Below are 24,426 nucleotides of genomic sequence, written 5' to 3'. Positions count from 1 at the left end.
CTAGGATAAATATTAACCACCAGCGGGATGTTGAGGTTGTCTCTTTTGCAGCAGACACTTCAAGGTAGGAATGTATACCCTTCCTGTCTTGGGGCTTGATTTAGAGTTTAGCATTATATTATATGGCACTTGTAATAAAGACAGAATATCCATTACTTTTGTGATGCAGTAACCAGACCATCAGACTCTAAATCAAGCCTTCTAAAAAATATTTTAATTACATTTTACATGTGACATGACGCACAAGTTACTACTTTTGTAACGATGTATCTGTAAGAGACATTAGTTAGTGATAGATTCCTTACCTTAGAATATCCCCAGGCGTCAGACTGGATCCGGAAACGTTTGCGTAGCAATACCCCTGCGCGTCGGTAGGCGATGTCCGCGGCTCCGCGTCCGTCGTCGGCGTCGTTAGCGCCGGAATGACATCACCGGCGTACTTAGACGCCGCCCTCGCGCACTGGCGTCAGTTCTGATACACAGCTTTTCCGCGCCAGATACGCAGAGCCATGATAGAACCAACACTGGTGCCATGAAACTAGGGCCCTGAAAGGGGATGACCTTAACCCTAGATATCGGTTCGCAGAACAGGGAGGATGGGTGGGTCGGTAAGGAATCTATCACTAACTAATGTCTCTTACAGATATATTGTTACACAAGTAGTAACTTGAGCATCTGAAAGAGACACGTTACCTTAGAATAGATACCCCAGCAATACCAACCCCGGTGGTGGGTCTGCGAACCAATAATCACACCAGAAAGTCCTGGAGGACGGAATGGCCAAAGAAGCCATCCCTCCGGACTTGACTGTCCAGGCAGTAGTGTCTCGCAAACGTGTGCAGCGAGGCCCACGTAGCTGCCTGACAAATGTCCTGCAAGGGGACTCCTCGGCCCAGGGCAGTAGTAGTCACCGTGGCCCGAGTGGAGTGGGCCCTCAGCCCAACAGCAGGTTCCTTTTTAGCCAAGGAGTAACACGCCTGGATGCACAATACGATCCACCGAGAGGTGGTCCGCTTCTGCACCGCCCGTCCTTTCTTAGCGCCCACGTAACCAAGAAAGAGTTGGTCATCCACCCGGAACTGGCGTGTGCGATCCAGATAGTAAGAGAGCGCACGTTTTGGGTCCAGACGGTGGAGCCTCTCTTCCTCTTTCGAGGGATGCGGAGGCGGAAAGAAGGTGGGCAAGGTAATGGACTGCCCGATGTGGAAGGCTGTGACTACCTTGGGCAGGAAAGAGGGCCTTGTCCGCAACACAACCTTGTCCGGATGGACAGAAAGGAAAGGAGGTTTGGAAGAAAGAGCCTGGAGCTCACTCACTCACCTGGCAAAGGTGATGGCAAACCAGGAAAGCAGTCTTCAGAGTAAGAAGGCGGAGAGGACAGTTATGAAGTGGCTCAAAGGGAGCGCACATCAGATAAGTAAGTACAAGGTTCAAGTCCCACTGAGGCATCACGAAAGGAACAGGAGGGAACATGTGTGTGAATCCCTTCAAAAACCTATTTACAATAGGGGACTTGAACAAAGATGGCTAATCAGGTAGCCTTAAGAAGGCGGAAAGGGCAGACAGGTAGCCCTTGATAGTGCCCAGAGCAGAGCCCTGCTGGGCCAGAGAAAGAAGGAAGAGGAGAACCTCAGAAAGGGGGGCAGAGAGTGGATCCACAGCCTTTGCTGTGCACCATGCCACAAATCTGTTCCACCTGCAGGCGTATACCGACTTTGTGGAGGGACGCCTGGCTGCCAGAATGACATTACAGACTTCAGGAGGCAAGTCAAATGGCCTCAACTGTCGCCGCTCAATCTCCAAGCTTGGAGGTGGAGACTGGACAGGTTCGGGTGGAGGACCGTCCCCTGCTGCTGCGACAGAAGGTCCTCCTGAAGAGGCAGACGAATCGGGGGATCAACAGACATGCTGAGTAGCTCTGGATACCAAAATCTTCGTGCCCAGTCCGGAGCCACAAGGATAACCTGGGCCCGGTCGCGCCTGATCTTCTTCAGCACTCTGGGCAGAAGTGGTATAGGCGGAAAGGCGTACAATAGACTGCAACTCCACTCGCAACGAAAAGCGTCTCCGAGCGAGTGCCGCCTTGGAAATCCCAACGCGCAGAACTGATGACATTGCGCGTTCTCTTCTGTGGCGAATAGATCTAACCAAGGCTCTCCCCACTGCTGAAAGAGGCCTTGCCCCACGTCCGAGTTCAGACGCCATTCGTGATCCATCATGCCCCGACGGCTGAGTTCGTCCTCCCTGGCGTTCAGAGAACCTGCCAGGTGTTGAACTACCAGGGTCACGCCCTGATGTTCCAGCCACTGCCAGAGGCGCAGAGCCTCCTGGCAGAGGGTCCACGACCCCACCCCGCCCTGTTTGTTGCAGTACCACATGGCGGTGGTGTTGTCCGTGAACACCTGCACTACACTCCCCCGGACAGAGGGGAGGAATGCCTTCAGTGCAAGTCGGATCGCCCGCAGCTCCAGAAGGTTGATGTGGAGCTGGGACTCCGCCGGAGACCAGAGGCCTCTGATCTCCGCCTCTCCCATGTGGCCCCCCCAGCCCTGGAGGGAAGCGTCCGTCACAACTACGTGCTCCGGTTGGGTCATCCTCCAGAACGCCCTGCTCCTACTCCTGGACTCCAACACCCAGAAGGCTCTGGGGCTGCTCACACCTGGGACGGGGCTTGCTACAGCCCCCAATACTGGTCTATAATTTGGGGCGGGCACCTCGCTACGCGGGAGCGAGCGGGAGCGTGCCGGGAGAAGCCCGGGACAAGGGCGGGACCGTCTGTGGCCGTCAGTGAACGGAAGAGAACTGGACGGGCTACCCCCCTTTTGTCTGCTGCAGTCATCAACGAAGATTGGACAATATACTAAAGGTACTGATATCTGGACCTAACACGCCCTGGCCAATACTGTTCATAGATTTTTTAATTTTGTTGCCAGGAGGGAGTATTAATCAACTAGGAAGGGGGTAATACTTAATCACTATTTATTTACAAAAATGAGCCATTTGGGTAAAAAACCAAAACTAGCTGTATCTCGCCCAAATACTAGGCTGCAGGCGGCCACACCACAACCTTTACCCAGTTTAACGGCAATTGATAAGATGTTACAAAAAACTATCGGTGTTGTAGCTACCGCAATTGAAAATACAGAAAGAAGATTTTCAATTAATCCTACGGTATGTGTGCCCCACCAAGGAGGGGCTATTCAACTATTGAAATCAATGCTCCTGACTTAAGCTCCTACTTAACATCTTCTTTCGCCGAGCTGCCCTGTGCCCAAGCTCCTATAGAGGCCCTCATAGATATTGAGGCTAACTCTTCTGTTTTGAATTCTCCCCTCCTTTGGAAATACCTGCTGTAAATAAATCATGCCCCAGAAACAAAAAGGAAAGACTGCCAAAAAAAATGGGTAAAAAAAAATCTGGGTAATCACAACCTTGTAACACCAACTCTTAATACCCCGCAATCGACTCTAGGAGTACCGTGTTGGGTAACTAATTTGGTGGCTGATCTACAGGCCTGTTTGGAGCAGACTATTGTTACCCACATGAAGCCCTTGGTATCTAAGCTAGATAGATTAGCTTAAACTCTTAACAATATGGTTGTAGGGGCTGTTAAGCCCGTAATTTCCTTGTGATAGAGCAGTGTCACTAAAAAACTGTTCCTTGCAGAATAAAAATGCAAGAGTCCCACCAACTATCACTGAGCCTGTACGTGTCTCGACTTCCCCCACTCTTACTAATAACGCACATGGCCAAATCCTTCAGACTGTTGGAAACCCTATTCCTAATACTGACAAACCTAGATTTAATCCTAAGGAGGGTATGATTGGGAGTAAAATTAACGAGTTAAGGAACAGAAATGTACCACCCAAACCCACCCCAGTCGAATTACCAATTATAAATTTACCCCCTGAATCCTTACCCTACGTTGTAGTACTTACAGGAGTTCCACCTTTAAGTGAGGGGAAAAGAGAAGACCACACTGATCTAAAAAATAAGTGTATCCAATGGCTAAATGTAAACAGGCCTTTGCCTCCAAACGGTTCTGGGGAAATACTTGCTGTTAGAAGAATAGCATGGATCGGGAGGGGTCCCAAAACAACGGTAGGAGATACTGTAGTAATTAATTTTAGGGACACCTTTGCTGTGGATTATATCTGCAACATGCCTCCAAGCAGAACTAATAGCCAAATCCACCCATTACATTTGTCCCACTTCTACCCTGTTCAACATCCGAGATTACCCTATTTTAAAAGTGTCCATCACAGCGAGGGGTATAGGGACCCAACAAATAGAATGTAACAGTGGCGTACAACTGGGGAGGGCACACATTTATATAAGTTTGCATTCCCAATGTTAGCTCACAGGAATAGGTATAGCGTGTTGGAGGAAGTGGATTGACTCCTGTTGAATGGTAATCCACCACTACAACTGGTAAATGGAGAGTCCATCTAAGGAATTGTAATGAAGGAAAGCGGCCCTACCACCTCCTTAGGAGAAGGCACAATACCTTATACTGTGACGAGGGAGGGTAGTGGAGACACGGGGGATTTGGAGTACCAAGGAGGGGGCCCGGTTTCTCCACACGCCTGGATGCACAATACGATCCACCGAGAGGTGGTCCGCTTCTGCACCGCCCGTCCTTTCTTAGCGCCCACGTAACCAAGAAAGAGTTGGTCATCCACCCGGAACTGGCGTGTGCGATCCAGATAGTAAGAGAGCGCACGTTTTGGGTCCAGACGGTGGAGCCTCTCTTCCTCTTTCGAGGGATGCGGAGGCGGAAAGAAGGTGGGCAAGGTAATGGACTGCCCGATGTGGAAGGCTGTGACTACCTTGGGCAGGAAAGAGGGCCTTGTCCGCAACACAACCTTGTCCGGATGGACAGAAAGGAAAGGAGGTTTGGAAGAAAGAGCCTGGAGCTCACTCACTCACCTGGCAAAGGTGATGGCAAACCAGGAAAGCAGTCTTCAGAGTAAGAAGGCGGAGAGGACAGTTATGAAGTGGCTCAAAGGGAGCGCACATCAGATAAGTAAGTACAAGGTTCAAGTCCCACTGAGGCATCACGAAAGGAACAGGAGGGAACATGTGTGTGAATCCCTTCAAAAACCTATTTACAATAGGGGACTTGAACAAAGATGGCTAATCAGGTAGCCTTAAGAAGGCGGAAAGGGCAGACAGGTAGCCCTTGATAGTGCCCAGAGCAGAGCCCTGCTGGGCCAGAGAAAGAAGGAAGAGGAGAACCTCAGAAAGGGGGGCAGAGAGTGGATCCACAGCCTTTGCTGTGCACCATGCCACAAATCTGTTCCACCTGCAGGCGTATACCGACTTTGTGGAGGGACGCCTGGCTGCCAGAATGACATTACAGACTTCAGGAGGCAAGTCAAATGGCCTCAACTGTCGCCGCTCAATCTCCAAGCTTGGAGGTGGAGACTGGACAGGTTCGGGTGGAGGACCGTCCCCTGCTGCTGCGACAGAAGGTCCTCCTGAAGAGGCAGACGAATCGGGGGATCAACAGACATGCTGAGTAGCTCTGGATACCAAAATCTTCGTGCCCAGTCCGGAGCCACAAGGATAACCTGGGCCCGGTCGCGCCTGATCTTCTTCAGCACTCTGGGCAGAAGTGGTATAGGCGGAAAGGCGTACAATAGACTGCAACTCCACTCGCAACGAAAAGCGTCTCCGAGCGAGTGCCGCCTTGGAAATCCCAACGCGCAGAACTGATGACATTGCGCGTTCTCTTCTGTGGCGAATAGATCTAACCAAGGCTCTCCCCACTGCTGAAAGAGGCCTTGCCCCACGTCCGAGTTCAGACGCCATTCGTGATCCATCATGCCCCGACGGCTGAGTTCGTCCTCCCTGGCGTTCAGAGAACCTGCCAGGTGTTGAACTACCAGGGTCACGCCCTGATGTTCCAGCCACTGCCAGAGGCGCAGAGCCTCCTGGCAGAGGGTCCACGACCCCACCCCGCCCTGTTTGTTGCAGTACCACATGGCGGTGGTGTTGTCCGTGAACACCTGCACTACACTCCCCCGGACAGAGGGGAGGAATGCCTTCAGTGCAAGTCGGATCGCCCGCAGCTCCAGAAGGTTGATGTGGAGCTGGGACTCCGCCGGAGACCAGAGGCCTCTGATCTCCGCCTCTCCCATGTGGCCCCCCCAGCCCTGGAGGGAAGCGTCCGTCACAACTACGTGCTCCGGTTGGGGTAGGGAGAGGGATCTGCCGCAGACCCAATCACGGTCCGTGAGCCACCACTGCAACTGTCTTGCAGTGCCCTCCGAGATCAAGACATGGTCGGACAAGTTGCCCTGATGCTGGGCCCACTGAAACTTCAGGTCCCACTGCAGAGCTCGCATCCGCCACCGGGCGTGATGCACCAAAAGGATGCAGGAGGCCATCAGCCCCAGAAGCGCAGCGTCAACCTGACCGAGACTCGGGATAAAGGCTGAAAGATCGGAATCAGAGCCTGAATATCCCGAACCCGCTGTTCGGGAGGATAAACCCGAAACTGCGCCGAGTCTAGGACCGCTCCAATGAAGAGGAGCTTCTGAGAGGGACACAGGTGTGACTTCGGCACATTGATGGAGAACCCCAGCAGGTACAGAAGGTCGCCCGTAGTCTGGAGGTGGCTGACGACTGTCTGGGGCGAGCCTGCCTTCAACAACCAGTCGTCGAGGTAGGGGAAGACTGAAACCCCTAACCTGCGCAGATGAGCTGCGACCACCGCCATCCCTTTCGTGAACACCCGTGGGGCGCTTGTAAGGCCGAAGGAAAGCACGGTAAACTGAAAGTGCTCGTGGCCTACCGTGCACCGCAGGTAACGCCGGTGAACCGGCAGGACGGAGATGTGGAAATAGGCGTCCTGCAAGTCCAACGCTACCATCCAGTCTCCTGGGTCTAGGGCAGCTAAGACCTGAGCCAAAGTCAGCATCTTGAACTTCTCCTTCCGGAGGAAGCCGTTGACGTTCCGTAGGTCAAAGATAGGGCGTAGGCCCCCTTTGCCCTTCTTGGGTACCAGAAAGTAGTGGGACTATAACCACACCCTACTTCTGGCCCACGAACGCGCTCGATGGCCCCCTTGGCCAAGAGGGCCGTAACTTCCTCTTGCAAAAGTTGCAAGTGATACCCCGACACGCGGTGGTATTGCGGTGGCATGGCTGGAGGGGTCGCCTCGAAGGGGAGGGAGTAGCCCCTTCTGACGATTTGCAGCATCCACATGTCCGACGTGACAGTGCGCCAGTGGAAGAGGTGATGGCGAACCCTGCCTCCCACTGGCGCCACATGGGCCTGAAAGCACGGACTACGAGGGTTTTGAGGCGGGTGCTGCAGGGGAAGGTGTGGACTGGCCTCGCCGTTGTCCCCAGCCGCCGCCACGGCGGTTTCCACGGCCGCCACCGCGCTGTGTAGTAGCCTGAGGTGCGTGGCTGGCAGCACGTGTGGGAGCGCCCCTTCCTTGGCCACGAAAGGAGCGAAAGGCACCCGTTTGCTGGCGTGGGGCCGAGAGGCCTAAGGACTTGGCGGTAGCCCTGGAGTCCTTAAAACGCTCAAGCGCATGGTCTGCCTTGTCGCCAAAGAGGCGACAGCCATCAAACGGCATGTCCAGAAGGGTGGCCTGGACATCAGCCGAAAAGTTGGCGGTCCTCAACCAGGCGTGGCATAGAACCACCACCATCGTTGCCATCGCTCTGCCCAGTGAGTCAGTGGTATCCAGCCCACACCGGATGGAATAGCGTGCTGCATCTCGACCCTCCGCAAGGGCTTAGGCGAGTTTAGTCCGGGCCTCCTCCAGACATTGCGGCAGCACGTCCGCGACCGTGTCCCACAGAGTGTGGGTGTAGCGGCCCAAGAGGCATGCGCTATTGACTGACCGGAGTCCCAAACTCAGGGACGAGAACACCTTCTTACCGAATTGCTCGTACCTCTTGAATTCCCGATCGGATGGAGCCGTTGGGAATACGGTCTGGAAAGTAGAGGCCTGGATGACCAGGCTCTTGGGGGGGGGGGGTGGACAAGAAGCAAGGGTCGCCCGGAGCCGGGCTGTAGCTTCTGGCCACGTTCCCTAGCGGGCTTTGACCAAGTGCCCAAAAGAACGTCACACAAGGCCTCATTAAACGGCAGCAGAGGCTCAGCCGAGCTTGCCTGCGGTTTAAGGACCCCAGTGTCTGGCGAAGTGTCCAGTCCACTGGCATCCCCAGGCTCATATGTCCAGTCCTGTTGAGACTGGCACTCCTGTGCCAGAGAGTCCACAGACCCCTCCCAATCTCCCTCGTCACCCATCACCTGAAAAACGGATGGGGCCGGTTCGTGGAAGTAAAAGTCTCCATACGCCGAACCGAATCAAGGGCAGGATCGGGGACGGCGTCGCCCGTAGGCGTCGCCAGGGTGACACCCTAGGGGCCGGCGTCGGTGAGGTTGTGAGATCGACGGCGACGACCCGGATCCGCAACGGGATCCAGTGAGGGCCTGCGGCGCCGGGACCGAAGTCGCCGGCGTCGCCAGGGCCGAAGCACCCGATGGCGCCGGAGCCGAAGCACCTGACCCGCTAGGCCCTCCAACGGGACCGCTGGACCCGAAGGCACCACGGAGCCCGGCGGAGGAGGGAGAGACCTCATGGCCATGAGGTACCGCTCGATCTCCTCTGGCGTCGCATCGTGCCCAGGGACCGGAAGGTATGGGGCAGGTTGCGACGCCCGCGACTCCGTCGGAGCCGCGTGGGTGGTGTCACCCGAACCCCCAGCCGCGTCGTGCGAGCGTCGGGGTGGGTTGGAAGAACAATGACGCCTTTCTGACCTCTCATGCCTCTTACCTGAGGACCTGGATCCTGAAGACCAATGCCGACTCTCGGAGCTACGAGGGCTCCGACCCCGCGACCGGTCCTTTGACCTTCTGTGAGACTGGGACCTTGAACGGCGGGGTCGACTGCCGGAGCTCAAGCCGCTTGCGGGACCACTCCAGCCTAGCCGTAGACGTCAGGGCCCGGCAGTAGGAGCAGGTTCGGTCGTCGTGGTCGAGGCCTAGACACTGAAGACACCGGCGATGGGGGTCAGTAACCGACATCAGTCGGCTGCACTTGGAGCAGGGTTTGAACCCGGGCATCCCTACCGGCACCGTAGGAGTCGAGCGACTCGCGAAAAACAGATCAAAAGATCAAAAAAGGTTTAGTCAAAAAGTGACTAAGGGGTAGAGCTTCTCCGGATCTTTGCTAGCTGGCGCGGAAAAAAGAAGAACTGAAGTCAGCGCGCGAGGGCGGCGTCTAAGTACTCCGGCGACGTCATTCCGGCGCTAACGACGGATGCGGAGCCGCGGACGACGCCCTGGGGTATTGCTACGCAAAAGTTTTCGGATCCAGTCTGACGCCTGGGGATATTCTAAGGTAAGGAATCTATCACTAACGTGTCTCTTTCAGATATATACATTTCCAGTATCACAAGGATGATCTATACAACCACTGAGGCAGAGTTAATAAAAAAATTCCAACATTACAGGTGCAGAAATGACCGTAACTGCATTATGTGCTACGCACTGAACCTGCCTAAACCTGAATTTTCACATAATCTTCAGAAATATATTAAACTTGCCCTAGTCATATGTATTCCCCAGGGTGCGCACTCCCGCCCCATTCCATGGTCTCCTGTTGTATGTCACACCAGTACCTTCAGGTCTGGCAATACCAAATGCGGCAGATGTGAGGAAGCAGGGCAGTGGCTCCCCTTTCAGTTGCACATACCTATGCCAGCAAAACTTCACTACTTTAGCCAGTCTATTAAGCTTGGACAGCGCCGGAAAAAAAGCCAGCAACCACTCAAGGATTGATTTATGGTACAAACGTTTTTCAAGCTCCAAATTTTCAAGGCTATCCTCTCAACCCAACCACCCCATCGGCCACTGAAGTTGTGCCGCCGCATAATACCACTCACGATTAGGAGCAGCCAGACCAACGTCCAATAACGGCATCTGCTTCTTATACAAAGTGACTCTCTTCCTACCCTGCCCCCAAATAAGATCTGAAAGCAAGGCGTACAGTTCACAAAATAATGACTTCTTGAGTATCACCAGCAGTGCTGAAAACAAGTACAGAGCCGAGCCAGCATCTTAGCTATTGCCACTCGGCCCATTGGGGACAGTGGGAGAGTACACCGGAAAGATAAAGACTGACGCGGCGCAATGAGCACTCTACCCAAGTTGCCATGTAATAAATCCTCTTCCGCAAGATCAAAATTGAACTACATAATTTGAAATGTGCCATCTCTCCATTCACACTTGGAGGGAGGCAACCACAGCTGCAGACTGGTCGTTCCCTATTTGTGCGGGATGAGTTTGCCAAATTTATACTAAGACCAAATTCATCTGACTTGTGGATAAGCACCAGTAGGGATTCCAGGGGCCTACAGAGATACACAAGGGCATCATCTGCATATACCAATATTATGTGCAAATTACCTTTTCCTCTAAAACCCTACTCTGGATCCCTCTGACACAACCTACATGCCAGAGACTCCATTGACAGAGTGAAAATAATGGGGTAGGGGAAAACCCTGTCTAGTGCCTCTTTGATGCTGAAGCACTCTGAAATTGTCTGTCCAGTCCTCCCGTTCGCAGGAGGTCCATATACAGTAATCGTATCAAGCCCAGATACTCCGGTTTTAGCCCTATCTTACCAAGCACCCACTCTAAATCAGGCCATTAACCTTTACAAGCCCCTCCTCCTTTCAGTTCAACCCTTACATGTGGATATAGCAGAACTTGCTTAACCCGAAAATAGACAGAACGGGGAAAATGATTGTTGGATCTGGGACTTAGGGCCCAATTACGATCTTAGCCGACAGGGTTACTCTATCACAAATGTGAGGGCTATCCCATCTGCCAAGTTAAAATTCCAATATAATCTATGGAATTTGTAACACGGCGGATGGGATATCCATCACGTTTGTGACGGAGTATCCCAAAAGCCAAGATCACAATCAAGCCTACTCAAGAGCTATCACGAAAAGGGAGCTTTCTAATAAGTTTCAGCGATACAGAAATGAGTACCAAGGTTTAGATGCAGTCTAAACATAAGAATTAGTTTAAAGACAAATATTTTACCTACAAAAAAATATAATGTCTTTTGGTCAAGAAATTCATGTTACATCAGTTGTAGACCAATTTACCGTCTTACATTAAGATAGGATTGCTCTTAGAAAGCACTTGAATATTTTATCAAATCAGTTTCTGATTTTCAAGCAAAATAGACAACTGTTTTATGTTATATTTTTGCACATCTTTGTGCTCCTGGGCATCTAAATAGACTATGCACACTATTTGTGCTAAAAGAACATTTGGAAATTTAGTAAAACAGAATGTCCCCTGCATGGTACACGTGTAAGTCACCCTGGCCTGAGGGCCAGACTGCATATGCCTCTGGTATCCTGGTTTTTATTTTGGCCCTAGCGTCACTCTAATATAAGTGAGTGTGCAGAGGACTAGTCCTGTCCCAAACAATACAAGGTCCAGGACCTGGCCTGTGACTTGGAGGGGTGCACAAAGCATATCCTCATAATATACACAGGACTTCAGTACTACAGTACTTGTCCTGGATGTAGCACATGAAAGGGAAGCACCACCACACCATGCTTTGCGACTGATGGTGTGACCAGACCTTTTTACCTGTATTACAGAGAGAGTGACCAACAGGCCCCTCTTATGTAATGTTCTGCTGTTATATGAATGCCCAGAACCTTGTGTGGACATCCTATGTGTATGTAGAGTGTGTGTACATGTACACTGTGCATATAGCACATCTGTAGTAGGTTGATGCTGTGTGAATAAGTCTGAGTGCTAAAGCCAGTGGATTACATTTTCGATGCCCCTGGTTTGACATGGTGCAGGATGGAGTATGAGGACAGCTTCCATGTGCAGTGGAATTGTATTTGGTGCCGCTGTGTCCCTGAGTGACACCGGAGCACAGCGGTTTCTTTTGCCAAATTCGAGCTTGTGCTGGCCTTTGCAGGGGCTGTGTGCGACGACCCGTTGCATGTGACACCTTCAGTGGGCTGTACCTTCATCCTCCAGAACGCCCTGCTCCTACTCCTGGACTCCAACACCCAGAAGGCTCTGGGGCTGCTCACACCTGGGACGGGGCTTGCTACAGCCCCCAATACTGGTCTATAATTTGGGGCGGGCACCTCGCTACGCGGGAGCGAGCGGGAGCGTGCCGGGAGAAGCCCGGGACAAGGGCGGGACCGTCTGTGGCCGTCAGTGAACGGAAGAGAACTGGACGGGCTACCCCCCTTTTGTCTGCTGCAGTCATCAACGAAGATTGGACAATATACTAAAGGTACTGATATCTGGACCTAACACGCCCTGGCCAATACTGTTCATAGATTTTTTAATTTTGTTGCCAGGAGGGAGTATTAATCAACTAGGAAGGGGGTAATACTTAATCACTATTTATTTACAAAAATGAGCCATTTGGGTAAAAAACCAAAACTAGCTGTATCTCGCCCAAATACTAGGCTGCAGGCGGCCACACCACAACCTTTACCCAGTTTAACGGCAATTGATAAGATGTTACAAAAAACTATCGGTGTTGTAGCTACCGCAATTGAAAATACAGAAAGAAGATTTTCAATTAATCCTACGGTATGTGTGCCCCACCAAGGAGGGGCTATTCAACTATTGAAATCAATGCTCCTGACTTAAGCTCCTACTTAACATCTTCTTTCGCCGAGCTGCCCTGTGCCCAAGCTCCTATAGAGGCCCTCATAGATATTGAGGCTAACTCTTCTGTTTTGAATTCTCCCCTCCTTTGGAAATACCTGCTGTAAATAAATCATGCCCCAGAAACAAAAAGGAAAGACTGCCAAAAAAAATGGGTAAAAAAAAATCTGGGTAATCACAACCTTGTAACACCAACTCTTAATACCCCGCAATCGACTCTAGGAGTACCGTGTTGGGTAACTAATTTGGTGGCTGATCTACAGGCCTGTTTGGAGCAGACTATTGTTACCCACATGAAGCCCTTGGTATCTAAGCTAGATAGATTAGCTTAAACTCTTAACAATATGGTTGTAGGGGCTGTTAAGCCCGTAATTTCCTTGTGATAGAGCAGTGTCACTAAAAAACTGTTCCTTGCAGAATAAAAATGCAAGAGTCCCACCAACTATCACTGAGCCTGTACGTGTCTCGACTTCCCCCACTCTTACTAATAACGCACATGGCCAAATCCTTCAGACTGTTGGAAACCCTATTCCTAATACTGACAAACCTAGATTTAATCCTAAGGAGGGTATGATTGGGAGTAAAATTAACGAGTTAAGGAACAGAAATGTACCACCCAAACCCACCCCAGTCGAATTACCAATTATAAATTTACCCCCTGAATCCTTACCCTACGTTGTAGTACTTACAGGAGTTCCACCTTTAAGTGAGGGGAAAAGAGAAGACCACACTGATCTAAAAAATAAGTGTATCCAATGGCTAAATGTAAACAGGCCTTTGCCTCCAAACGGTTCTGGGGAAATACTTGCTGTTAGAAGAATAGCATGGATCGGGAGGGGTCCCAAAACAACGGTAGGAGATACTGTAGTAATTAATTTTAGGGACACCTTTGCTGTGGATTATATCTGCAACATGCCTCCAAGCAGAACTAATAGCCAAATCCACCCATTACATTTGTCCCACTTCTACCCTGTTCAACATCCGAGATTACCCTATTTTAAAAGTGTCCATCACAGCGAGGGGTATAGGGACCCAACAAATAGAATGTAACAGTGGCGTACAACTGGGGAGGGCACACATTTATATAAGTTTGCATTCCCAATGTTAGCTCACAGGAATAGGTATAGCGTGTTGGAGGAAGTGGATTGACTCCTGTTGAATGGTAATCCACCACTACAACTGGTAAATGGAGAGTCCATCTAAGGAATTGTAATGAAGGAAAGCGGCCCTACCACCTCCTTAGGAGAAGGCACAATACCTTATACTGTGACGAGGGAGGGTAGTGGAGACACGGGGGATTTGGAGTACCAAGGAGGGGGCCCGGTTTCTCCACCGAGAAGTAGCCAGTAAAGACACAGGGGACGTATCTAGTCTTGAAAAAAGGGATGAAAACACCTGGCCAAAGGCGCCCATTAGCGATAGACCCCCTGCGAATGGACTAGGGGAACTACAAGGAACCGCTGAGGTCATGGAAGGATGTCTTAAAATCCTCTCTTGGAATATAGCCGGGTTAAAAAATAAATTGCTCACACCAGAGTGGGTCTCCTTTATGTCAGCACATGATATCTGCATGATGCAGGAGACTTGGGCACTTGAGGGGAGTGCGAGTCCCGGCCATGCAACTTTCGATTTCCTAGCAACATCCAGGGGCAGAGGCCATCCGTCGGGGTGTCTATCGATATGGATAGGCACCCATTTGGGCACCCATGCCACTCAAATACAAACAAATTCCCCAGATGTTCAATGTGTGCTACTATCACCTCAGAATAAGCCTAAAGTAGCCATAATCAACCTTTATTCGAGGCCAGTTACGAATGGGCAGGAATCGAGCACAATTAAAGCACTGGACATTTTTATTCAGGCATTAGATCCCTAAATTGTGATAATCCTCGGAGGCGATTTCAATTGCGAATTCGAGCCTTTGGGTAGCCCTGAGGTGTTTGAACAGGCTGAAGAAGATTCGTTTTGGCACATTCCTGACCCCAAGATCCTCCCGGTCAGGGCATGGACCCCACTGGTCCTCCAAATCAAGTCCTTCTCCCTTGCAACATCTTTGCGGGCGTGCAATGGGAGGTTGGATCCGGACCGTCCAGGAGCACCTACATTTAATAGAACAGACCAAAACTCTACCATTGACTACATTATGATGGAAACAAAACACTGGGTCAGCTTGAAAGAATTTAGGGTCTTACCGAGGCAAGATAATGATCATAATGCCTTAGTTCTGACCCTCAAGCCTGGGTCCTTTGGATTAACAAATCCCGAACCTAACCCGAACACTGTGGCCATACCCCTTATGCTAACGAATAACAGGCGAAGGGTTAAATGGCCTTATTTACTGGATTCCCCTAGCAGGCTTGCTAAAATATACCAGATCGCTGTTGCTCGAATTATCGAGATGGGCGACTCGGCTTTAAACCAACAAACCGTTGAAATACATAGGCAGCTAGCTGTGGCACTTGGGGACGTGTTTTATCCATTGAGTGGAAATAAATGGCGTGGGGATAAGTCACACCCCTGGTTTGACGATACCTGCAAGAAGGCAAAAAGGGACCTCCTTATAGCAGTTAAAACCAAAGATAGCGTAAAAATTAAGTCAGCTAGACTGTTCTATAAAAAGTCAATCATTAGGGGTAAAAGAGAGTGGGAGGAAACGAGGTGGGAAGAGTTGAGATCTGCACTCCTTTTCAAGGATGCCAAGTTGTTTTGGGCCATAGTTAACTCAGGTGCAAGAGGAGGAGGTGAGGCCATTTCCCCGAATATTGCTCCCTCAGTGTGGGAGGCACATTTTGGAGAGCCTTACACAAGTTCTGAGTGTGATGATCACACGACATTAGGTCTGGATCAGATGTTAGATGGGGCCTCGGCCCTCCCGTCATCCCCGGCCCCTGACCTCTCATATGAGCCTTGTCCACTGGGGGTCGTGGGCGCAGGATCACGACTGGACCACCTGGAAAATCGGGAGGTGACACCTACTGAAATCGGAGAGGATATTTCCCTTAAGGAAGTGGAATCTGCCATTGAAAGGCTTCTCCCAAACAAAGCCCCAGGCCTTGATAGATTGCCAGGTGACCTGTTTCGTTCCCAGCCTAAAATATGGGCACCCTACCTTGCAATCCTGTTCAATATGGTTCTTAGGGGGCCCAACCTACCGGAAACCTGGTTGGGAGCGGAGATCGTCCCCATCTACAAGAAGGGGTGCCCGCTAACCCCATCTAATTATAGGCCCATTAGACTTATAGATACAACTCAAAAACTAATGGGTAGGATCATATTGGACAGGATACAGGGATGGATGGAGGAACATGATATATTGACCACTCTCCAGGCCGGATTTAGATCTGGCATCTCGACCCTGGACCAAATTTTTAGGCTCCAGGTCCTATTCTGGAAAACTGCAAGAGTAGAGGGTGGCAGCCTCTACCTTGTTTTTGTGGACCTGCGAGCCGCATTCGACCTTGTGCCCAGGGAACGATTGTGGAAAGTATTGGAAGAATTGGGCCTGCCGTCGTATTTACTCGACGTCTTGATTAGATTCCATGCAGGGAATTACGCTCAGGTTAGGTGTGGTAGGAATGGAGATCTATCGGCCCGCTTCCCTGTATCTAGGGATGTTCGCCAGGGGTGCGTCCTCGCTCCTACACTATTTAGACTCCACATAAATGGCTTGGTGGATGCCTTAAATGGTGTTAAGGACAATGACGCTCCCTGGTTAGCCACTGGTCGGGTGCCCGCTCTAATGTTCGCGGATGACACTCTGTTGCTATCCTGAACGTCAACAGGCATCCAGCGGGTTCAGGACGGGTTTGTAATTTTCTGTGCCTCGCGGGGATTGGAGGTAAATTTGGAGAAGACGAAGTTCATGATCTTCAATCCCCCGAGGCACACACGCCCTAACCCTGTTCTGAACAGCATCCCTCTTCAAAGGGTAAAAACCTTTGTCTACCTTGGTGTTACGCTGACAGAGGACTTTGATTGGGGCCTCCAAATATCCAAATCTGCCCTGAGACTCTCACAGATTATAGGGGGTATTGGTAAACTTCACAAAACATCAGTTTTTAAACCTGTTGCTCCCATCCTTGAGATATATAGATTGCAGGCCAGGTCAGCAGCTGTGTATGGCGCAGAACTCTGGGGTCACAAAAATACATCGAGCCTCCTAAAGGTTGAACAGTCCTTCATGAGAAACTTGGTGGGCCTCCCTCAGAGTACACCGCTTACACCCCTGCGACTGGATTTGGGTCTGGAGTCTATTAAGGAATTGGTAGCTGCGGGACCCCTGCTCTACTGGAGAAGGCTCTGGTCTGTACCCGAGCTCTCAGCCTACAGAGCGGAATTTCTTGTGGTTTGGGGACAATTAAAGAATAAAAACATTCCCTGGCTATCCCACATTAAGGCTCTTTCCTATTGTGTAGGTTTGCCTCAGCTATGGGAGACCCTGAGCTGACCTGCCCGAGGATACCTAGGCTAGAGTTGCTGGCCCATGTGAGGCATCAAAACACCCATGCACTACAGTGCTCGACAACTCTGGGGAGCCTCTCCGCTACGTTTCTGTTGGTAAAAGTTGATTCCCAGAGGGAGGAATTCTTAGATCTAGTGCAACCTCCCAGGCAAGGAAACTATACATCCAACTGAGACATGGCTCCCTGCCCATTGGGGCGTTTACTTCCAAATGGACCAATACTGATGAGGGAACCTGGCTAGCTTGTAACTGTACCGAGAATATGTTGTGCATGTTATGTTCTTTTGCCCGGCGTACAGTAAAATACGAAAAGTTGGCTGATCCCCCTATGTAGAAACTTGGGACTTAGGCAATGTGAGCAGGCGTGTAGGGTTTTAACATATGATACTTCCCCCCCATTGTCTTTGCTGTTTCGGTTTCCTACATGGTATGTAGCGCAGAAGGAAAGGCTTTGTTTATGGTCAAAAGGAAGTATTTTGAATTAACTGTACCCCCTTTCCCTTGTTCCTTTTAAATATTTTTTTTATCTGACTCCTCTTTGATAACTTACTGTTTAATAACCTTTTATCATCTACATCAATTGTTTATATTATGGATTTTATTATCGTGCTTTGTATGTATTTTATCTGCACTTTTATGGTCTATGACCGAAATAAAGTTATCAAATAGTAGTAATAGTATTTTGGAATGTGGACATACAGATACTGAAGTGAGGAGGAGGAGGAGGAGAAGAGAGGGTTATATACAGAAATGTCATGATGACTTTGTTACCAAGGTGGTACAAAAGGGGGTGGTGATGGACAGAGCATCTGAACCAATCAAACACTCACACCCAGTCAACAGATCTGTTACCAAGGAGCTGCTGATTAGTTCTTCAAGAGTCCTGCCACTTGGTTGATGTTAGCGGTGAGGCATAGGACTGCAGTTTCTGTTGTGCGGGGTGAGGAAAGTTCTAAGTCACATCTGTCCTTTTATCCATCCTGATTACTTCTTCAGAGAGGCTGAGGAGAGCCTGGTGCAGAAACCTCACACTTAATTGTGCATATGTAGTTGGTGCTGCAGTTCATAGACAGCCCCTGAGCTAACTGCTGTGAGAAGCATCATTTCACACCAAGTCAGTGTCTGCAGAGCGGCCACAGAAAAGCACTCACAAATACAGTAATCCAAACCAGTTTTGAAGTTTGAGACACTGAATCCACATCCTCCGTCTGGAAAATGTGTATATGAATTAGACAAAAACCACCCCACTTTGGTCCAGTTCAAAGTCGTTCACACCCAAAGAAGGGGTGCTCTGCAGAATATTCAAAAGACTACTGTGTGGTCAGGGCTAGTGTTTGCTTGAAGGCCAGTTTCCCTGATATGAGGGGCCATCACCTGAAGACTGCACTTTCTGCTAGAGGAGCTAAGGATCTTCCTGTCTTCTGAGAGAGAGAAGCCCGCCTGACCCTGCAGGAACAAACAAATGTCCCGGAGAAGTACAGCTTGTTCCTAGCCAGATGCACACCAAGAGAAAGATGTCTGCCTGAGAGCGAACCAGGACTAACACATGCTGAAAGAGTTGCCTAGCCTCTCAGTGGTTCCTGGAAGGAAACTCGAAAAGTGTACAGTCAGTTCTGAAACTGCTCTGGTGATCATGTCAGCCTGGTCGGGGCACAAACTGTCCTGGAGATCGTATTGGCCCCATCAAAGACTGGCTTTGGCACCAGCTCTCACCCAAATGAGGATGTGTCTGCCTCACCGGCCAGACAGTATCACAAGGAGCCAAGCCCACACCTCCACAATATAGCAAGGGATCAACACTAGACTTGTCAAGGTGGCTGCATGTGAAGAAGCGCTCAACCTCTTTGGTGGTTTAAAAGGAACTGCCTTCGATTACCACAAGCCTCCGTCTCTGGTAGAAACCAAGCTGCTGAGTCTGCGCTAGTCGACTGCATTGTACTCAGAGACAAACTCCCAACAAACTACACCTGCAGGGGTAAGAATTCATACATTGAGTAATTTTTTTGGGGGGTGGGGGAGGGGTGGGGGGACTTAATAAGGGTCACCTGGGAGGAAGATAGCAAATAGGGAAATCAGCGGTGTAGCACCTCCAGTGAGAACTGGGACTAGTATCACTTGACGTGTAGTATTTTAGACTGCTGTAAGACTAAAATGTACTTTCTTTTCTGAAAAGACAAGCACTGGGCTGGACATTGAAGTTATTGTGTCAGTTGGTTCATTGTTAAGTTATAAGTTTGTGGGGGGGGGGCGTGGCCTGCAGTGCAGGGGAATGGCCGCTTCTTAAGCGAGCTCCGCCGGTCGGAAACAAATCCTGCTTTTATCCTACATTGGGAGTGCCCTCGCGCGACCCAAACCACATGCTGAGGTAGTGAAGTGAGTCTGGGTCAACTCGGCGAAATCCTGAGCCCCAGGGTGCTGGGGAGCTGACATCAGAGGAGGCGAAGTGCCGTGCCGGGCTGCCGGTGGTTAAGGGCGGAGCTCTGAGGTCGGCCGACTGCGCTGCTCGAGCCAGCTTCCTCATAGGCCTTGATCTGCTGCGACGGTGGGGCCGGATTGCGAGTTGGCGGGTGAGAAGCTGGTCCCCCCGCGGGCGCGCTGCAGCGGACGTGGGTGGTGAAGCAGGGGGTCTCCTTGTCTCGCTGGTGACCCGTGGGCTGCGCGGGGCTGTGGAGACTGCGGACCGAAGGAGTTGATTGCCCTCACCTACATCGCTGGTGTATTGCACCTGGAGATAGCACGGCACCGCAAATACCTGGGCTGCCTGGCTGTTGGTACCGCTGGCTAACCTGCGGAACGAGGGGCGGTTGTGACACTGAGGGGACACCCTGCAGTCTGCGGCTGAGGAGGGGTCATAGCGGCGGCCATTTTGGATGGCTCCTTCTGTGGCGTCTAGCTGAATGTGGAGGGCGGCCGGGCGCTGGCTCCTGGAGGACTCTGTACAGGTCAGACGGGTTGAATGCATTCTTCCTTTGCCCCTGACACCACTATCGCAAACTGGGTGATTTTCACGGCGCCAGCAGAACTATCCTTGACATTTTGCCGCAACATACTGAAGTGCGCACCGGACCAAAAGGAGGTATTGTAGTGTAGTTCCTATCATCCCAATAGGCTCTGCGCATTGGAATAATATCTTCAATAGTATAGACGTAGGACAGAGGTTAACTAGGTCTTCTACTGACAATATTAGACTTAAAGTTTAGTGTTTGCCAGCTAGCTCAGAGTTCACTAGAAACTTTCTCGAATAGACAAGGAGGAGTTTAACCTCCCTGGATAGACAAGAAGGGATTTAGTTTCTGACAACCATAGAACATGACAACTTTGCTCACCCCTAATCAAGAGTGTATCTCTAGAGTCGTGTGAAAACAAAAGACAACTTATTTTACTCAGTCAGTTCAGTGCATTCTTAGTTTCACCAGATTGTAGAGAAAAGGAAGAGACGGGCGTGTTCAATAAAAAGATGTTATTTATTGATCAGTCTCTTTTCTCATACAAGAGAAATGAATCGCTATTATTGCAATACTTAGAGTTAAGTAAAGTGCATACAGTAATAACAGAATTATAAAATAATACTGTAAAAGCATTGATATGGTTTCTTAGCCACATGATACTTAAAATGGATAAAATAGATACATACATATATACATTTGACTAATCGTACTCAACTGGTGCTTCTAACTACGCCTACCCCAATGTACCTGACCTAAGCCTAATACGTGGCGGGAGTAGATAAGTAGCAGTTTAAGTTAAGTTTGTTTTGCCAAGGGTTTGCTTCAAGAATTCTCTACAAAGGATGATTCAGTTCAGTACCTGGGAGTTTAGAAGGCTGGAGGGCTGGTATCTCTATCTCAGGTATTGATATTCCAGCTGCCTGCGAGGGCTGCTTGGAAGCGCCGGAGCTGGATTTCTCGGCAGGAGAAAAGGCAGCGTCTCTCTCTCTCAGCGCGTCAGAAAGGAGGGGCAGCATCTGTGGGCTTCGCTGTCAGCTGGGCTCCTCGGCAAGTCTCGCTGCTCCAATCTTGTCACCACCTCGTGTGTTTGCTTAAGGCAATGTCGGTATTATTTATACCTGAAAGGTGCCGGGATTGACGTAAGGATGGACATAAATACGTCAATAAGGATGTCATACGAACTGGTCGTTCGCACATTCTTTACTGAAGTTCTCGGCTAAATCAAAACAATGGCTGTGGGGATTTCCCAGGTCGTGGTAGGTTTGATTTGTTTTGAGAACACCGTATGCCTATTAGGGGGCTGGAGGAATAGTGCTTGCCTAATGAGATGGCATGCGCTATGACCTAATCAGATAACGGGCTCCTGTGCCGTTGTATGGCTAATCAGATAACGGGCTTCTGTGCCGTTGTGTGGCTAATCAGATAACGGATTTCTGTGCAGTTGAATGGCTGCTAGTTAATTATTAACCAGACAAGGGTCAGAAACAGGGGGATCGATACAGTACCCATAGTAAATACACCACACCCACTCCACGTAGTCTATGTCCATATTTACAAGTCTAGGCATAGTAAACATACTAGTAGTGCATGTGTATACCGAACCACCCCAAAATACAATCATTTGCATATTGAAATTTGGAAATGCGAAATACACGAAAAGATGAGTATAGTTACTATATGCACTTCAAGCAGTATAATAATGCTAAATCTAAACGCATATTTTGAAATCAGCATGAACGAAATGCGGAAATTACACATGAAATGGCTCTTAATACGGAAGAAAAAGTCGAGACCATCTCATCACAAAAATCATAAATACTTGTGAACATGCTAGAGGGTAGCTAATGTCTCTAGAGTAGCTAAATATAGAAATGTTGTTCTCTAAGAATAGTCTTACTTTAAGCAGAAGATAAGTGTCCCAAAAAAATTGTAAATATTTTGGAATGGAAGGGGAAAAAATGTCTCGCTCTCCGTAAAAACTGGTGAGAAATTTTCTTATTGCTTTATTTTCAAAGTTGAAGGCCAAATTCAGGGTGTAGGGAACGCCGTGTGCTAGTTTGTTCAAAGTCATTCTTTCTGCTCTGGTGAAAACATCATATTGTTGAGACTTTCGAAAAAACTGTCATCTGCTTCTTGTGAAAGTTCCACTAACTCGGATAAATTTTGTAACATGCATTCATGAGCATGATTGCCTTCATTGATGTTTCGATCAGCATAGCTGACAGAAGGTTGTACCTGATCGATGCTGCTTTCATCTTGTACTTCACAACTCTTCAATCGTAGTGGTGAAGTCTCCACGAATGCCGTCATCAGGATTGGTAGCCGCTGGGGACAGCACAATGCATGAGCCGTTACCGGACCCAACAAAGTCTCTGCGTCCATTGGCACATCCGATTGTAGTGTCAGACAGGTGTCCAACACGCATTCTTCGCCGCATAGCAAGCACCTTAATACAGGCATAACACAACTTTGCCACATCGGTCTGAATGAAAGAAACCAAGTCATGTTCAAATCTCGTAGCTGTGCTAGTCCAAGGACTTTAGTTATGCGGTCCCGGTAGCCAATAGCTCGGATTGTTTCTTCCATTGTCGCTGGTGTTTTGTCTGTGACGTGGTTTGCCATAGCAAAGTAACAGGATCAAAAATAGGATGCCTGCCACTAGTCCCAAAAGGAGAGGAAGTCCGCCAAAGATGGAATGGACAAAATCAGGAAAAATACCCAGGATGGCTTTGAATGGGGTTAAAGCTCCCGAAAACACTGTCTTAAATACACTCGCGATTCCGCTTGTATCAGAAATATTTAAGATTTCGCTCAGTATTTCTGCGAAATGTATGGGGGAATTGGTTGATAACAGTGAATGAATCTCAGCCGTTGTCCTTGCAACTTGGAGATCATACGTTTCTTTTGATGACGTTAACATGGTTGGCGTCTGTAGGAGCACTGTCTTCATTCTGCTTAAAGTATCAATTCGAATAGAAGAAATCTTCAAACTGGGCCACAACCTTGCCTCCCTGTCTCGGGCATCGTTCGGGTACAATACTCGTTCACAGCACATGACCTTCGTAGTCACGGTAATGAGATAAGGATTTCCGGGCAGCAGACTGCAACATCTGCGATCTACAATTAGAATGTAACTCCCGTTCGAGAGTCTCCTAAAGAATGGTTCTATTTGTGTTGCAGGTGTGCCTAGCTGGTGACATGAAAGGTTATTTGAGTTCCCTTCACATGCTCCATGCAAACTAATACCCTGACACAGAAGTGTACCGCTTAGTGACCTTTCACAATTATTGCCACTAAGGAACACACTTTGTCCTTTATTACTAACACATGCGTGTGTATAGGGCAAGTTCCATGTTGACTTAATGTATCCTTTACCCAACCTTTCATACTGGCCTGCCTGTATATATTTTTGGCAGTATTGAAACTGGAAAGTTGTTATCGGAATATTTATTATCCCATGTATTATCCATTCAATGACAGGTCGTTCTGACATTGTCAATGGTAATCTCTCAAGTTTTTCAATGCTCAGAATTGTATAGTCAGCACCCTTCTGTGCCAAACTGATTTGTTTATCAGTAAGGTTAAAGATATAGAATAGTGACGTTGTGTTGATTAAACGCCAAGGCACATAGCCTGAACGCAGATTTTGTAACGTCCAGCCAAGTTGTACAATAGAACGCAATTGGGACTGACCGTGTTCTAACATCAGTAAGTCTTGCGATATTATATCGATTGCTGAAGACACAATACTGTCCAGTGAATATATTCTGGAGGACAGAGTCATTAACCCATTGTCCACAACAGAAAGTGATTTTTCCAAATTAATACGGTCAATTTCCCGTATTTTTTCTGCTGTCTCAATTTGAGTTACTTTCCAAACTTCATTGTAAGCTGCATATATAGAGGCCGCTATGAAACGTTTTTGACGCTGTTTGCGTGGTCCCATAATGAAATCACGCAAGTCAGCACCTTCTTGAAGTAAAGTTAGGCGTTGCTTAATTTCTGCCAGTGTGGATGTTTGTAGCCATTGAAGGCAGAGCTTGCCCACACTGTAAGTAGTTACTATCCCTGGATGTTGTCTTTGGGAATATCTAGGGTCTGGCCTGGTCAATTTGAACCCCTGTATTTTGTTCAGGAATCGGTCTTGACAGTTATTTGTATCTGTGGGCCAGATCAACCATTGTTTCCAATCAGGATGTGTTCTGTTTTCGTTTAAAATGTGGTTTACGTCTATCTCAACATCTTTAGAGTTATTACTATTAGTTGTTGGCTTTGGAATAGACGGTTTGTTTAAGTCTTTGATTTTGGCTAAGCCAAGACAGG

General features: G+C 49.2%; 1 protein-coding gene across 2 annotated transcripts in view; it reads right to left on the bottom strand.

Annotated features, from left to right (window-relative positions):
* The window catches only part of DYNC2I1 (dynein 2 intermediate chain 1), a 519,500-nt gene that overhangs the window by 195,049 nt on the left and 300,025 nt on the right, over positions 1-24,426 (bottom strand). The gene's annotated exons all lie outside the window — the stretch shown is intronic.

This window comes from Lissotriton helveticus, chromosome 10 (assembly GCF_964261635.1).
Source record: "Lissotriton helveticus chromosome 10, aLisHel1.1, whole genome shotgun sequence".
Lineage (NCBI taxonomy): Eukaryota > Metazoa > Chordata > Amphibia > Caudata > Salamandridae > Lissotriton > Lissotriton helveticus.
Note: the sequence above shows the minus strand (reverse complement) of the source record. Positions and strands in the feature narration are given on the sequence as shown.